Genomic DNA, 18047 nt, shown 5'->3' on the forward strand with positions numbered 1-18047 from the left:
AAAAATTATGTCATAACTGATGTCTTAGAATCAAAGAAAATGGCCCTTGGCCTTTGCCGGTTACTCAGTGGATAGCATCAGCCCAGTGTGTGGACATGGCCAGATTCAATTCCTGGTCAGGGCACACAGAACCAACCATCTTCTTCTCCACCCCTCCCTCTCCCTTTTCCCTTTTTCTTCTCCTTCCGTAGCCAGTGGCTTAATTGGTTTGAGCATTGGCGCTAGCACTGATAGCTCTGTTGGTCCCAGTGTGGCCTTGGTGCTAAAAATAGCTCAGTTGATTCAAGCATTTGGCCCTAGACAAGGAGTTGCCAGGTGGATCCTGGTTGGGGTGTATGTGGGAGTCTGTCTCACTATCTCTCTTCCTCTCAGTTAAAAAAAAAGAAAAAAGAAACGTCTTAATTTTTGAAATATATGTGTCCTTAGTATGTGTAACTTACTATTTTATGAATTAATTTTTTTTCAAATTAATTAAAGGGGCTTGGTATTCACATTTCAGAATTAAAATACTTGTTTTAATGTGAATAAATATATGTTTTAAATTTTCAATTTTTTTCTTAAGTTGGTAGCATCTGCTATCTTCACTAATTCTGTAGACCAGTAAGACTACTGGAGATAGAGCATTTTGTCACTACCATATTTGTTCAGTGGAATGTAGTCTGTCTATATGACAATAGATGAGGAAAACAATTTTGGAATTCACCTTCACATTATACAAACACTGAAAAAGTTGGTATCATTCATACAGGATGAGTAACAGTTATTAATTTCTGAGGGATGAAGCTGTATTTGCATACGTTGAACCACAGGAAAGAAGTACCCAGAAAACTTCACAACAAAATTCATGTTGGCTCTTCCCAAAACTGTGTGTTGTGGCTATGTCCTTTAGTATTTGGAGAGTCTATAAAATGAGAACATTGAAGACATCTTAGGTTCACAATATTTTTTATAGAAAGCCCTTTTTCAAAATTTATTTTAAAAATTTTTAAATCTAATTTTAGACTTAAAAAGTGTTCAAAAATAATACAAAAAGTTTCCTTATATATCTTATGCTGCTTCCTCTAATTTTAATATCTTATATAACCACAGTAAAATTATCAAAAACAAGAAATTAACACTTGCACAATATTATTAACTAAACCAAAGACTTTGTTTAAATTTCAACAATATTCTACTAATGCCATTTTTATTTTCCGGGATGCTCTACAGTGTCCCTCATCATATTTAAGTATTATTTATATTGTTATAGAATCTATAGCAGTTCCTCAGTCTTTTGCCTTTTATAAAATAACTATGACACTTTGAAGAATACTGAGCAGTAACTTTTTAGACTTAAGCTAATTTTGGGATCATCTTATGTTTAGCTTAAGGTTATGCACTATTTTGTCAAAAAATACCAGAAAAATAATACACTCTTCTCAGTGCATTATATCAAAGGGTTTATGATGTTGCTATGTTTTATCTTGATACCAGTTTCAAATCTTACATTCTGGCATGTGAAATAAAAATCACAATGATTCAAGTTATAAGATTCTTACAGTTATCAAACTACTAAATTCTTAAAGTTAGAATTTCTCAGGTTTAATAATTCAGACATTTTAAAGTGAAGTTGATGAGTTTGACCAAAAAAAACTCTTAGAGAAATTATGTATGCAGTATTCATTTTTAAGCATTATATACCTCAAGTAATCTCATTTTGATCTCTATTTAATTAATATTTCATGTATTTTTATTCCAATTTTTGTTTGAATTTTATAAGTTAATACCCATAATCAATAGGAAAAGAATATAAACAGAAGCACATTATCTTAACACAGCAATCTTACATTAATTTCTAATGTAATAATTTGTCTTTTATTAGGTCTTACCTCATCTCTTATCCTCTGATAAAGCAAAGGTTTGGTGAATGTTATTTTTCCTTTTACAAATGAAGGTAAATGAAGAGAGAAGATGGCAATGGAATAGGCAGATATTACAACTCCTTCCTCCCAGAACCAAAGTGGATTACAACTTACTTGGGAACAATCATCTTGAAAAATAAACTTTGGACTAAACTAAGAGGAATCTATAACCAAGGATCACCAAAGAAACCACACTGAGACTGGTAGGAAGGGCAAAGTCGCAGAAAGGGCTGACCCACTCCCAGGAGTGAGCAGCGGCCCAGAGGGATTCTCACGTGATGAGGGTTGCACAGAGAGTTGTGGGTCCTCAGCCCCAGGACCGGAGCCCCAGCCTAGAGACTCAGAGACTAGAGGAGGCATACAGACAGAATTCAGCTAAAAGAAAAGCCGGGTTACTGTTTGCAAGAGAGAGAGAGACAGAACTCTCAGATTCAGGCTCCATATTAAAGGGACCATGCAGAAAACTTCATTCACAGCTACTTACCCGGGCCTCCAGGATTGGGGAGGGCCAAGAGGACTGGAGTTGCTAGAGGAGAGTGTAGTCTCAGAGGCACAGGAGAGACAGTAAGGGACAGCCAACCTAACATCTGTACTGAGTCACACCCCAAATCTAAAGTGGCCATTTTTTTTCTGAGAAAAGCCACTCTAGTAATAGGAAGCAATTATTCCATCCACCAGAGGCTCTCCTACTCCACTTAAAGCAAAGAGTCACTTAGAAGCAGGGGGCACAACAGGGAAACTGGTTTTGAGTGCTGACTTCTGGGGTAAACCAACCCCCATGCTGCTGAGTACCCTCCAAAGGGGAGGGCAGGAAGAGCCAGGCAAGGTGGCCCATGCACCCATGGGGGGTCAGTGGCCCTGCAGGGCAGCCTGCATGGAGGCCCATGGGGTGCCCCACGCTATGGCCTGTAGGCCCACGAGCTCACGAGCCTGGCGGTGCCGGTGTGCCTGAGTGCCCAAGGAGATGGTGGCGGTACTGGGTCTGCAGAAAGACCACACCTTGGGAATAGAGAGGCCACAGACACTGTCCAAGAGTAGATAAAAGCCAGCCTAGGAGTACAGCTGACATTTAAAATGGCATCTGGGCCCAGCAGAGGTAGCAACAACTTCTGGATCACCTGTAGCTCCAAGAAGGTTGCTAATGGCCAGTAATAAGCAGTGATCCCCACTGGTCTGAACCAGGTTGTATCCAGGGAGGTCCAGGGCTGACACATCCAATGGCCAAATACGGAGAGCATTTGCTTAGGACATAACAACCCTAAGTAGAGTGATATCTTAAGGGAGGGCTCCTCACACCTGACTCAGCTAAGGCATAGAAAATGCAGACACAAATAGCAAAAAGAGCAGTAGCAACAGACAAGTAGCCCACAGCAGATTACAAGCAACAGCTGAGGTTAACACAAGAAGATCTAGATACAACAAAACTAGAAGCTGGAGGCAGAAAACACCAACCCTACACTCAGCTTGCTACAAAATAGCACACCCAGAAGGAGCAATTTATACACAGACAAAATGGAAAGACAGAGAAATGCAATCAAAATGAATCAACACTCCAGAAAAAGAACTGAATGAGATGAAAATAACCAAGATACCAGATGCAGAGTTTAAAATAATGATTGTTAAGCTGCTCAAGGACCTTAGAGCAACAATGAATAGACATGATGCACATGTAAATAAAGAGATAGCAAGCATCAAAAAGGACATTGAAATAATAAAAATGAATCAGACAGAAATGACAAATACAATATCAGAAATGACTACACTAGAAGGAATTAAAATCAGGCTGGATGAAGCAGAGGATTGACTCAGCAATTTAGAGACAAGATAAATGAAAGCACGGAAGCAGAACAACAAAAAGAAAAGAGGATCAAAAAGTCTGAGGAAACTCTAAGAAGTCTGTGACAACATGAAGAGGAACAACATTTGTATCATAGGGGTTCCTGAAGGAGAAGAGAAAGAACAAGGGATAGAGAACCTGAATGAATAAATCATAGCTGAAAACTTCCCCAAATATATAAAGGAAAAAGTCACACAAGTTCAAGAAGCACAGAGAATCCCATTAAAGAGGAACCCAAAGAGACCTACACCAAGACACATCATAATTAAAATACCAAAGTTAAGAGATAAAGGAAGAATACTAAAAGCTGCAAGAAAAAAAGCAGTGAATCACCTACACAGGAGCCCCCATAAGGATGACATTGGACTTTTCAACAGAAACACTTGAGGCCAGAAGAGAATGGCAAGAATATTCAAAGAAATGCAAAACAAGAGCCTACAACCAAGACTTCTTTATCCAGCAAGGCTATCATTTAAAATTGAAGGAGAAATAAAAAGCTTCCCAGAAAAAAAAAAAAACTCAAGGAATTCATTTCAACCAAACCAATGTTACAGAAATGTTAAGGAGCCTGTTGTAAACAGAACAAGGGGGGGGGGAATATAGAAAAAGAGGAATGTAGATTTAAAGAATAAAATGGCAATAAAAAACTACATATCAATAATAACCTTAAATGTGAATGGATTAAATGTTACAATCAAAAGACATGTGGTAGCTGTGTGGAAAAGAAAACAGAACTCATACATATACTGTCTACAAGAGACCCACCTCAAAACAAAAGATACACATAGACTGAAAGTGAAGAGATGGAAAAAAATCTTTCATGCAAATGGAAATGAAAGAAAGCTGGAGTAGCAATACTTATATCTGACAAAATAGACTTTAAAACAAAGGCATAAGGGATAAAGAAGGTCGCTACATAATAATAAAGGGAGAATCCAACAGGAAGATATAACTACTATAAATATCAATACACCTAATAGAGGAGCACCAAAATATATAAAGCAGATTTTGATGGACATAAAGGGTGAGATCAACAGCAATTCCATAATAGTAGGAGATTTCAATACCCTACTAACTTCAATGGAAAGATCCAAAAAATTATGTCAAAAAAATAGACAACCTTGGTGAAATAAACAAATTCCTTGAAATATATCTTTCAAAAATCAATCTGGAAGAATAAAAAAACCGAAACAGACCGATTACAACAAATGAGATTAGAACAGTTATCAAAAAACTCCCAAAAAACAAAAGCCCTGAACCAGATGGCTTCACAGGCAAATTCTACCAAATATTCCAAGAACTAATTTTTATCCTTCTCAAGCTATTTCAAAAAATTCAAGAGGAGCGAAGACTTCCAAGCTCCTTTTGTAAGGTGGGCATAATCCTCATTCCAAAACCAGGTAAGACACTACAAAGAACAAAAACTATAGACCAATATCCCTGATAAATTTAGATGTTAACATATTCAACAAAATATCAGCAAACTGGATGCAGCAATACATGAAAAAAATCATACATTATGATCAAGTGGAATTTATTCTGGAAAGGCAAGTCTGGTACAATATTCGCAAATCAATTAATGTGATTCATCACATAAACAACAGGAAGGAGAAAAATCACATGTTAATATCAATAGATGCAGTAAAAGTATTTTATAAAATCCAGCACCCATTTATGTTCAAAACTCTTAGCAAAGTGGGAATACAGGGAACATACCTCAACATTATAAAGGCCATCTATGACAAACCCACAGCTAACATCATAATCAATGGGTAAAAATTATAAGTAATCCCCTTAAGATCAGGAACAAGGTAGGGGTGCCACCTTTCACCACTCTTATTCAACAGAGTTCGGGAAGTTCTACCCACAGCAATCAGATAAGAAGAAGAAATAAAAGGCATTCAAATTGGAAAAGAAGATGTAAAACTATAATTATTTGCAGGTGAGATGATACTGTACACAGAAAACCCTAAAATTTCATTCAAAAAACTACTGGATCTGATTAATCAATTTAGCAAGGTGGCTGAATATAAAATTAATATTCAGAAATTAGAGGCATTTTTTATACACCAACAATGAAATGTCTGAAAGAGAAATTAAGAAAATAATCCCCTTCACTATTATAAAAAAAATCAAATAAAGTATCTAGGAGTAAATTTAACCAAGGAGGTTAAGGAATTATACTTGAAAAATTATAAAACATTGATAAAAGAAATCAAGAAAGATACAAACAAGTGGAAGCATATACCGTGTTTATGGATAGGAAGAATAAACATTATTAAAATGTCTATATTATTCAAAGCAATTTATAAATTCAATGAAATTCCTATTAAAATGCCAATGGCATACTACAAAGATATAGAACACATATTCCAAAAATTTATATGGAACCAAAAAAAGAACATAAATAGCCTCAGCAATCTTGAAAAAGAAGAATAAAGTGGCTGGTATCACACTTCCTGATATCAAGTTATACTATGAGGTCATTGTACTCAAAACAGCTTGATACTGGCATAAGAACAGGCATATAGATCAATGGAACAGAACAGAGAACCCAGAAATAAACTCACACCTTTATGGACAATTGATATTTGACGAAGGAGATAAGTGCTTACAATGGAGTAAAGACAGTCTCTTTAACAAACGATGTTGGGAAAATTGGACAGGTACTTGCAAAATATGAAACTAGACCGCCAATTTACATCATTCACAAAAATAAACTTAAAATGGATAAAAAACTTAAATGTAAGTTGTGAAACCATAATCACCTTGGAAGAAAATATAGGCAGTAAGCTCTCAGACATCTCTTGCAGCAATATATTTGCCGATTTATCTCCTCAAGCAACTGAAATAAAGGACAGGATGCACGAATGGGATTATATCAAACTAAAAAGCTTTTGCACAGCTAAAGACAATATGAACAAAATAAAAAGACAAACCACATAATGAAAGAACATATTCGACAATACATCTGATAAGGGGTTAATAACCAAAATTTATAAAGAACTTGTAAAACTCAACACCCGATTTATTGATGTTGCCCCATTAAAAAAATAAAATTATTTAAAAAAAATTTAAGACTCTACAAGTCAAAAATCAATACAGATATTGAAAAGGCTAAGGGCAAGATGTTTACAGTAGCTATCTCAATGAGCAGGTTAATTTCCATAATGTATAATGAGCTCTTAGAAACCAACAAGAGAAAATACTAGGAATGCAGCTGTGAACAGACTGTTCACAGAAGAAATGCCATAGGCTGATAAACCTTTGAAATAATATTTTATATAACAAATTAAGATAAAAGGGGACAGAGCATTTCAAATTAAAATAATGAGAAAGCCTTAAAAAAAAAATGGGCAAAAGAGGCCTGACCTGTGGTGGCTCAGTGGATAAAGCGTCGACCTGGAAATGCTGAGGTTGCCGGTTCAAAATCCTGGGCTTGTCTGGTCAAGGCACATATGGGAGTTGATGCTTCCTGCTCCTCTTCCCCCCTTCTCTCTCTCTCTCTCTCTCTCCTCTCTAAAAATTAATAAAAGTAAAAAGATAAAATAAAATAAATGGGCAAAAGAAATGAATAGACACTTCTCCAAAGAGGACATACAGATGGCCAATAGGCATATGAAAAAATGCTCAACATCACTAATCATTAGAGAAATGCAAATTAAAACCACAATGAGATACCACCTCACACCTGTCAGAATGGTGCTCATTAACAAAACAACACAGAATAAGTGCTGGCAAGGATGTGGAGAAAAGGGAACCCTCTTGCACTGTTGATGTGAATGCAGACTAGTGCAGCCACTGTGGAAAACAGTATGGAGATACCTCAAAAAATAAAAAATTGAACTTCCTTTTGACCCAGCCATTGCACTTTTTGGAATATATCCTAAGAATACCAAATAACTGATTCAAAAAAAGAAATGCACCCCCATGTTTATGGCAGCATTGTTTCCAATAGCCATGATTTGGAAACAGCCCAAGTGTCCATCAATGGACGAGTGCATTGAAAAGCTGTGGTACATATACACAATGGAATACTATGCTGCCATGAAAAAGAAGGGACTCTTACCTTTGTGACAACATGGATGGACCTGGAAACTATTATGCTAAGTGAAATAAGCCAGGCAGAGAAAGAAGAGAACATATGACTTCACTCACTTAAGTAATCTAATGAACAATGTGAACTGAGGAACAGAATAGAGGTAGAGGCGGGATCAAAAGGACCGGAGGGAAAGTCGTCAGAGGGAAAGGGGATGAGAGGATGGGATCAGAGAAGGGAAAGAGATTAGTGAAATTATATATACATAACATAGCGTTATAGAGTGCAGGACAGCAAATCCTGAAGGGAAAGGGGGAAGGCGTTGGGGAGAGGGGGCAAGAGGGGTGTTGAGGGGAACATTGAGGTGGGGAGAGATATATTGGGTGGGACACTTGAATCTATGTAAACACAATAAATTAAAATCAATAAAAAATATTAAAAATTTATTTTAAAAAATTAAGAAAAACAAGCTATCAACATCAAATATTTTGAGTGGTTTAAAGTATCTGGTAGCATATGAGGTAGGTTAATGAACATATTTACCAAACTTCAAATGAGTTCTCTTTCACACGGGGAAAGCAATAAAGAAAGCTTCAGGAATAAAAAAACAAACAAACAAAAGAAAACAAATGAAGGTAAATAGTTTCCTTGACACTTAAGTTTTACCCCCTTTTTAAGTGTATTGTTTGTATTACTGTGGCACATTTCACACCCTGAGCCATATTCACACACTCATTTAGTGCTGCTGCAAAGTTTTGAGATTTTCATTTAGGTACATATTACTCAAAGATGACTTGCATCAAGTACCATATGACTCTGATTTGAACTCTGAGCAATAAAATCTCTAAAAGGGCTGCCTAGCCCAAGTCTCAGCTTCTCAAAACTGTTCTCCAATAAAAGGAACTAGTCCCCCCCTCCCCCAGGTAAATAGCTGATGTTAAAGCTAGGGCACAGAAATCAATAACATAACCCTGGGACATTTTGAGTTGCTAATAAGTAAGAACATAAACCAAAAAAATGAGGGCATATTAAAAGAACATAAGATTCAATTCAAAGGAGCTATCAAGTGCTAAAGCTTGCACAAGTTTAGCAATAAAATGAACAATGACAATGTAGAATTATGAAAAAAAAGAATATAATAAATATACATAAATTCACACCAATATATAAATGAATGAATAAATAATTACATAAATGAGGAAGAATAACTGACTCCTTGTTTATAGAAAAATTGCAATTAACAAATATAGGAGAAGAAAAACAAAAAAGAAATTCATCATTAGACAAATTCCAGGCAAGTTGTGGCAGGCAAAAACAATCTTTGAATGCTAAAGTTGGTGGGTAAGACTTTGAAGAGAAACAGGATATTTGGAAAGTCTTAAAGTATTTCTTCATAAGAGAACTGTTAATTACAAAAAGAAAAATGACAACTTAACAATGAAGAAACTTGGCTGATACATTATGCATGTGATCACAGCCAATATTACCAACAATAAGACATACTGACCTCATGTACTTCCTGACATATGTACTGGGTAGGGCATGTAATTCCTGCCAAAAAATGTATAATCTCAATATTACAATGAAAAAAAACTATACAAACCCAAACTGGGGGGCATTCTACAAGTAATTGGCCTGGAGTCTTCAACAGTGTAAAGGTCATGGAAGACGGACTGAGGAAATGAGGAACTGTCCCAGATTAAAAGAAAGTAAAAAGCCTAACAACCAAATCGAGTGTCAGCTCCAGGACTGAATCTTGAATCAGAAACAGGGCAATAGTAGGACCTGGCAAAATTCACATAAGACCAGAAAATTATTTAATAGTACTCTATCAAAGTTAATTTTCTCCTGATAGTTTTATAGTGTTTTTTAAGATGTTAACAGAAAATGCTGGGTAAAGGACATATGGGAATTCTCTTCATTATGTTTGCAACTTTTCTGTTAAATAATATGAAGAGAACCTTTTATAGAGGAAACAAAATCTGAAGTTTATTCATACATTCTTGTGCCCTGTTTTTGAAATGCTGTACTAGGATTGTTCAAACCCCATCTTTGGAAACCAGCTTTTGAATTATTACTCTCATAGTTCTCCTCATAGCTCCCTGAAACAGGATCCAAGTCCATTGAGTCACCAAGACTCAGAGGATATTTTAATACTACTGCCCAGCAGTGCCCTGGTGGCACATCTATCTCTCCCCTTGTGCGTATCTACATTTAGTCCCTGGAATATCTCTGGACGTAAAATGTTTCCCAGAAGACAGATGCAAACAAAACTATTTTTATGTTTCCATGTCCCATTAGCATTGGGCTACATCTTATCTTCTTCCAAACACATTTGGATACGCTTTCCACACATGCAGTTTTTTAAGTAAAACATATATATGAAAACCTTTAAAAGCTAGGGTCATAAATATCTCATAGAATCCGGTATATAAATAAATTACATTCATTTGCTCTTTTTTACCAGGAATTCCAAAAGAATACATGTTTAGTAATAGTATATATACTCTTATCTCCGCTTTATATCCTTATCTCTTCCTAACAACCAACTGCTTCTAAAAGCACTGCTAGAATAAGGTATTTGATACCTGTGGTGCATGGCTTGGCTCCTACAAGCTATCTCAAATAGAGTTCTGTTGCAGCATTTTCCTTAGGAAAAGCTGTTGATGCTTCCTGATGCCTCTACTCTTTTTCTCATTTGAAGATAATCTTTTATAAGATATATTTGTATTAAAGCAAATATATGTATATAAATATATTTATTTATTTATATATACATGCATATGTCATATGTTATAAATATTTTCTATATTAAGGCAAATATGTAGTCACTTCTTGCTTTAAAATCCTGTAAAAGGTCCCTCTGTTCTGTTCAGGACAAAATTCAAACTATTTAGAAGCTTTACAGCCTGGCTTTAACCTTTCTTTTTAACCTTATCTACTAGTAAATATCTATTCTACATAAAACTTTTATACTAGCTTTCCCCATTCATAGCCTATATAATTCCAATTGTTTCTTTATTTTTAATTTTTATAGACATTTTTCTTCCAACTCCCCCTCTTTGCTCCATTTACTTTTCTTTTGAGAAATCTTTTGAGAAAAGGGCAGCTCTAAGACCACTAACTCCATGAAGACTATGATGAATTCCAGGCCTAGAGATTATCCTCATTATCCTCCTCCTCGTCCTTTACTTCGTCCTACATAATCAATGTCCAGAATCAATTAAATATGTAGTCTCAGATCCCTCATGCTGTATTTCTGCTCAAACTTAGCAAATAATTGGCAATGCTCTATCCATCCCAAGTAATATAACATTCACATTTCTAAAGGACAGATTTGTATGGTGAAATTTTTAAAAAGTTATAAATCATAATAAAAAAAGAACATCAGCTGTAACAATATCTATAGTACAATCAAGGCATGCCATTCAGAATTAGTATTAATATTTAGAATATGCAATTTCAAGTGTAGGCAAGCTTCCAGACTACTTACAGAAAAGTTCTTATTTATTTTAATTTTTTTATATTCTGTGTGTAGTTTGAAGTATACACTTATATTTATCATTGCTTGGGTAAAATTCTACAACAATTATGATTTCAAAGCTGATAGTTATATATAATAAAACAATTGTTAACTTTTAAAAAGTTATGAAAAAATGAATTAACAGAGCATATAAATGTTTAGAGAATGTATTAACTAAATAATATTTGAAAGAATGTTATACATATTTTGAGTCAAAAAATACAAAAACTATGTAAATATTTTATCATAAAAATGCAAGGCAGATTAATAAGAGTAGAATAACATCATATAAAAATTATTTTCTCTGAGTAATCTCTGACACATTATCATTCAAAAAGTTAAAACAAATAATTTGAAAGAATTTTATTTTATATTAAGGTAATTTCATTTCGATTGTCCGTCCTTCAAAATAAAATGTTATATGAAAATTGTATATATTTTAAAAACCTTACATCCATATACTGTATGTTATAATTAACAATATTTAAAAACCAAATAAATAATATAAATAGTATAAGAAACAGACATGATTATTAGGAAAAAATGAGATTCAAATAAAAATATCCTTCACTCCACTGATTTCAGGAATATGCAGCCATCATTCCTTGTCTTACAGCAGAAGTACAGTATATACAACTTAGCAGCACAATGTCCTGAGCTCTTATTGTCTTTGCATAGTCATAAAACATCTTTTAAATTGACTACAAAATTTTTAGTAATACAGTTGTAAAATCTATAATTACTTTTTATATAAATTTTGATAAAATTTTATTCAGAGTGCATTCTATGGTTGAATGATACTTGATGTCACACTAAACTTCAGCCAAATATTGTTTCTAACTATGAGCCATAGGTATCATATAAACATATATTTGATGAGGCCCTGGCCGGTTGGCTCAGCGGTAGAGCGTCGGCCTGGCGTGCGGGGGACCCGGGTTCGATTCCCAGCCAGGGCACATAGGAGAAGCGCCCATTTGCTTCTCCACCCCCACCCCCTCCTTCCTCTCTGTCTCTCTCTTCCCCTCCCGCAGCCAAGGCTCCATTGAAGCAAAGATGGCCCGGGCGCTGGGGATGGCTCCTTGGCCTCTGCCCCAGGCGCGCGTGCTGGGTGGATCCCGGTAGGGCGCATGCGGGAGTCTGTCTGACTGTCTCTCCCCGTTTCCAGCTTCAGAAAAGTACAAAAAAAAACAAAAACAAAAAAGAACCCCATATATTTGATGAATGTTAAACATAGAATAAATCCTTTTTTAAAATAAAGTAGGTGAAGGAAATGAGCAAAGATTCTGATACTTTGAAGTAGGGAGTTTAAATTGGCTCCTCCTTACACCCTGGATGGGTAACTCATGTGGTTAATAGCATAACCCACTATGTGAAGGCTATAGGTTAGATCTCCGGTCAGGGCACATACAAAAATAAACCAATGAATACACAAGTAAGTGGAACAAGTCAGTGTTTTTCTCTCTTCCTTTCTTCTTCTCTCTTTAAAATTAATAAATGAAAATTAAAAAAAAAAAAAACTTTTAAATTGGCTCCTCTTTCCTGGAGAGCAGTTAGGGATGTATGTTAAAAAAACAGGAACAAAAACCTTTTAAATGCAAACATGAAAACAAGTTATGCATATAATTGCTCATCTAGGAATTTGTCTACGTATAGCATTACTTGATGGTGGCAAACCTTGACTCTAAGAAGCAACATTGCAGGGTTAGTCTTTATAGTTCAAAAATTCAAAACAATTATATTAAATAGCCAATAAAAAATACTATGCAGTCATTAAAAATGGAAGTATTTCCAGTGAAATAAAATGTTTCCAATATACTATTGTGGGGAATCACCCATCTAACCTTGAACCCTCTATGACTTGGATTGGGGAATTTTAGTTAAAAGCGCTAAGTGAATGTCTCTTGGATGCAAACACCAAGAAAGTATGAGTGAGTAATCTTTGTGCAGATACAAGGGAATGCATGTGAACGGGCTTTAGAAAATTATCCAAGAGGTTCTAGATTGCCCTTTCCTTTGTGCTTGTTAATTACCAAAAGAAAAAAATGTTCTGATCAATTTAGCCCTTTCTCCATGTTAGCAAAATGGCCATTAATTATTCTTCCTTTTCTCACCTGATCTCTTTCCCTTATAATCCTGTTACCTCTGTTCTACTTCTGATAATAAAAGCTAAGGGAGAAGGAGATTCAAGAGGTCTCTCTTTGCCTCCATTGGCAAGCCTCCCTCTCTCTTCCTCTTGACATATATTTGTGTCTTGAATAGGTTTTTTCCACGTGACACCAGTAGTTCCCAGCAGGCTTGTGTACTACATAACATTAGATAGTTTAAAATAATATATGCAGGAAATTATCATTGTTATGATTTTATTATACATCTATTATTCTGGCATAATTAATATTTCACTCTCAAACTGATTCTTATTGGGTGAATATTATATAATCTTTACCTATAATAAAGTTGTAGTTCCACTGGCCTCGGAGAAAAAAATATATATTTTAAATAAATCTATGCTCTAATTCATATGGTTCCATTGATGACAGTCTTCTCCATGTGAAACTGTGTTCCCAGCACAGTTTTCAACACAGCACTATTTTCATATAAAAAAATTCTTTTTTGTATTTTTCCAAAGTGAGAAGTGGGGGAGGCAGACAGACAGATTCCTGCATGCGCCCGACCAGGATCCACCCGGCATGCCAACCAGGGGGCAATGCTCGGCCCATTTGGGGCATTGTTCTGCAGTAAACAGAGCCATTCTAGTGGCCTGAGGTGGAGACCATGGAGCCATCTTCAGCATCAGGCCCAACTTTGCTTCAATGGAGCCTTGGCTATGGGAGGGGAAGAGAGAGACAGAGAGAAAGGAGAGGGGGAAGGGTGAAGAAGCAGATGGGCGCTTCTCATATATGACCTAGCTGGGAATGGAATCTGGGACTTCCACATGCTAGGCCAACACTCTGCCACTGAGCCAATCGGGAAGGGCCTCTATATAAAATTTTTAATTACAGTATGTGCTTCATTTGGTGACCATATATCTAGGATTGTCAACATTATTATAAAAGATATACCAAATCACATAGCTGGATGACTTTATAGAACTGCTCATATCTTGGTGAAAACAAAAAGAAAATCTTCAGGTTGCATGAGAAAGGTCAAGGACTCTCAAAGATAACTAAACAATACTTAGAATTATATTTTTAAAGAAAAAAATAAACATTTTAATTCAGCCAAGGTTAGTAACCAATGTGGTATTTTAAGAACTTAAAAATTTCTCTGATGGCTTATTTCTACCTTATGAAGTACAGAAGCTCCATGTAAATCAAAGAATCTATCAAAACAGACTACAATGACAGATAAAAATTGCAAAAGAGGTTATTCACAATTAAAGACAAAATGGTGACTGAAAAAAATAAAATAAAGTAAAATAAAATGGAAAGGTGACATCCTAAAATCCAGGAATATAGACCAGACTTACAAGTAGGGTATTTTGTCTATATGTTCCCCAAAGGACTAATCTTGCTACATAAAGTTTTTTTTTTTTTGGAATTTGCGTTACCTCCACTAGAGTTCTTTTACACACATTAATTGAACAAAATAAATGTAACAATTTCCAACAATACCTGGCACATTTATTTATTTATCAATCATTCCACTGTCAAAATTTAATTGGAATAGATGCCCTCCAGTAAGTCATTGAGTTTCTTATAAAGTATTAATGAAAAACTTTTTGTGAATGTTCAGGTAAAATAATTTCTAATATGTACTCAAGGCTATTAGGAGCTCAAAAAAAGTCTTTTATTTTAAAGAGTAGAAAAACCATTACAGATATTAAACTATGCCTATTTTTCTATACAACCAGTCAAATAGTTTAACTGCAAAATAACCTTTCTTGGTTTTATATGCAAGAGAACTGCTTTAACTTTATCTCACCCCTGTCAGTGACAATGAACTACTTAGAGATCAGATGACATGCTTCGAGGGACCAAGAGGAGGCAACAGCCCTGGTTAACAGACTAAAGGACTGAAGCCTCATCCTCAGACTTACTCAGTTATTTATTAGCCAGTACAAATAACTCAAGGAAGCAGACAGAAATTTTCAGGGGGTAAAGTAAAATGCAAGGAACATGCTGACTCCTAATGTCCATTCTGAGAGCCAAAACATTCCTTGTTACTGAATCTTAACCTACTATTTTACTGTTTCCAGTACAGGCTCAGAGAGGCCCCTGGACCCTCCTCTGCTCAGGGCTTTTGACTTAGGGTGCCTCTTGTCTCTGTTTTCCTAACTCTGCGTGTCTTTGTAGCATATTTCTACATTCCCCACTAAATAATCTCATAGTTTAATCATTAGGTTGGTATTTTAGTACCCAGTGAGAACATAGGAAAACACCTAATGATTTAGTTCAATTAAATTAATATCATAGTTTCAGTGATATTTTCCTTAATATGGTATTATAATAAACATAAATTTTAACTTCTATGCCAAAGCTAAATATGGTGAAATATGCCTAGATTAATGACTATCTTTATAGAAAAATAAAATCAGATTACTTGAGAAAATGTAAGAGATTTTAAAAACTAAATTGAAATTAGATATAGCAATAAAAATTAAAATCTAATATAATTTATTTGTTGAATTTAAAGAGATTAATGATCTCTTCAAAAAGTGAAAAAATTCAGGGCCTGGATGGTTAACTCAGTGGTAGAGCATCAGCCTGGTGTGTGGAAGTCCTGGGTTTGATTCCTGGGCAGGGTACACAGGAGAAGCACCCATCTGCTTCTCCACCCTTGCCTCTCTCCATTCTCTCTATCTCTCTCTTCCCCTCCAGCAGCCAAGGCTCCATTGGAGCAAAGTTGACCCAGGCGCTGAGGATGGCTCCATGGCTTCTGCCTCAGGCTCTAGAATGACTCTGGTTGCAATGGAGCAATGCCCCAGATGGGCAGAGCATCAGCCCCTGGTGGGCTTGCTGATTGGATCCCAGTGGTGCACATGCAGGAGTCTGTCTCTTTGCCTCCCCACTTCTCACTTCAGGAAAAAAAAAAAAAAGAATGAAAAAATTTAGGATAGTTGTAGGGGCAGTCCATTATTACATCATCATTTAAGTCTCCTGTTGGCCAGATGGGTCTTGAGAAATGTGAAATATTGCAAAGTTATATTGTGATGCTAATTGTAACTACTGACTTGCAATAGGAGTTAATGAACTAACACCTGTAAACTTTTTTGGTATGGTTCAAAAACTAAAAATGTTTTTATGTTGTTAAAGTGCCTTTATAGGCAAACAATAGGATTATACAACAGAGACTGTTTGTAACCCACAAAGTCTAAAATATTTATGTCTAGTTCTTTAAAGAAAAAGGTTCTGACTCCCATCCTAGAAAATACTTTTATTTCAATTCTTATTAATAAAGATGATCTCAAACAGTTTTTATTCATGTGGCAGGGTCAGCAATGTACTTTTCCCTCTTGTACTTCCTGTTCTTTGCCAGAATATGTTCTTTGGCAAAATATCAGGCTAGATCTTTAGAAGTTAAGTGGCCTTACCCTCTATAAGAAAAAAAAAAGTTGTTTCACTTCACTTTGCACAATCCCAACTAAGACGAAACATATAGGATTTTCCTATTATGCCAGTGTTGTCCTTCAACAATATATGCCTTAAAACCAGCAGCTAATATTTGGTACTATCTCCCTTAACACTAGAATATGTGTGCTTAAGAACAAAGGAGCAAGATAAAAATGATTCCTTTCATCATTTTACCTAACAACCCAATTAAGGAATTTCTACTTCCTATTTTTGCAACTGTAATACAGTGGATTTGAGGTTTTAATGCTCTCAAAAGAATGATTCCACTAAGGAATACAATCAGAATTTGATTATGTTGGAAGCAAGGTTGTTTTTCATCACTACAATTTCCTAATGCTATGCTGGTGAAGCAGATGATGGATACTCAGTGCCTGTACAGGACAGGGTGATTAGGTTATTAAAAACAGCTGAAGCAATAACATGTATATCAGAAACCAAAGAAACTTACTGATACTCTTCTTTAGATTCTTTACCCAAAGAACCAAAAAGTACTCAATATTGTGTGGGAATAAATATTTGGCAACCCTGTCAAATAATGAACCGTATCCAGTCAACTGATGGGAAATTGGAACATATTGTGGAAGAAGAAAGATATTATCATCCTTCCTCATAATGAGGCTTCCCAATCTCCTAATGGCTATAGAAATAAGCCTGCATTAAACTATGCTTTAGGCAATTTTTGATCCACCCATTATATGATATTCAGAACACCAGTAGGGATAATGGTTTAAGGTTTCGGTGGCAGTAGAATGGCACTGACATCTCATCATGATTAGACATATAATAACTAATAGAGCTTATATATTCCCTGAGTTCAGACCAAGCTTTTCATCTGGATAGAGGGAAAAAGTACATGTCAAAGATGTGAGCAATTATGCTGGACTGTTCTCCATTTGTCCCTACAAATCCACTCTGTGTGCTGTGCTCTGAGATGTTAATCTTTACGGGCTACATAAAGTGGGTTACCTTGTCCTCTAACTTCTGGTTGGATGTGGCCAATAAAAGCCATATGCAGAAAATCAGAGGAAATCAGAAGAAATCGAGGGTGAAAGAAAGCTGATATTTATACTCCCTTCTCTTCTCTGCTAGGCTTTCAGTAATCTTTTCTACAGTGACTTTCTCATTTTCTGATAACTACTAGTTTCACTGCACCTACAGGTCTAATGGAGGCAATAGC

This window comes from Saccopteryx bilineata, chromosome 3, assembly GCF_036850765.1.
Source record: "Saccopteryx bilineata isolate mSacBil1 chromosome 3, mSacBil1_pri_phased_curated, whole genome shotgun sequence".
In the NCBI taxonomy this organism is placed as follows: domain Eukaryota; kingdom Metazoa; phylum Chordata; class Mammalia; order Chiroptera; family Emballonuridae; genus Saccopteryx; species Saccopteryx bilineata.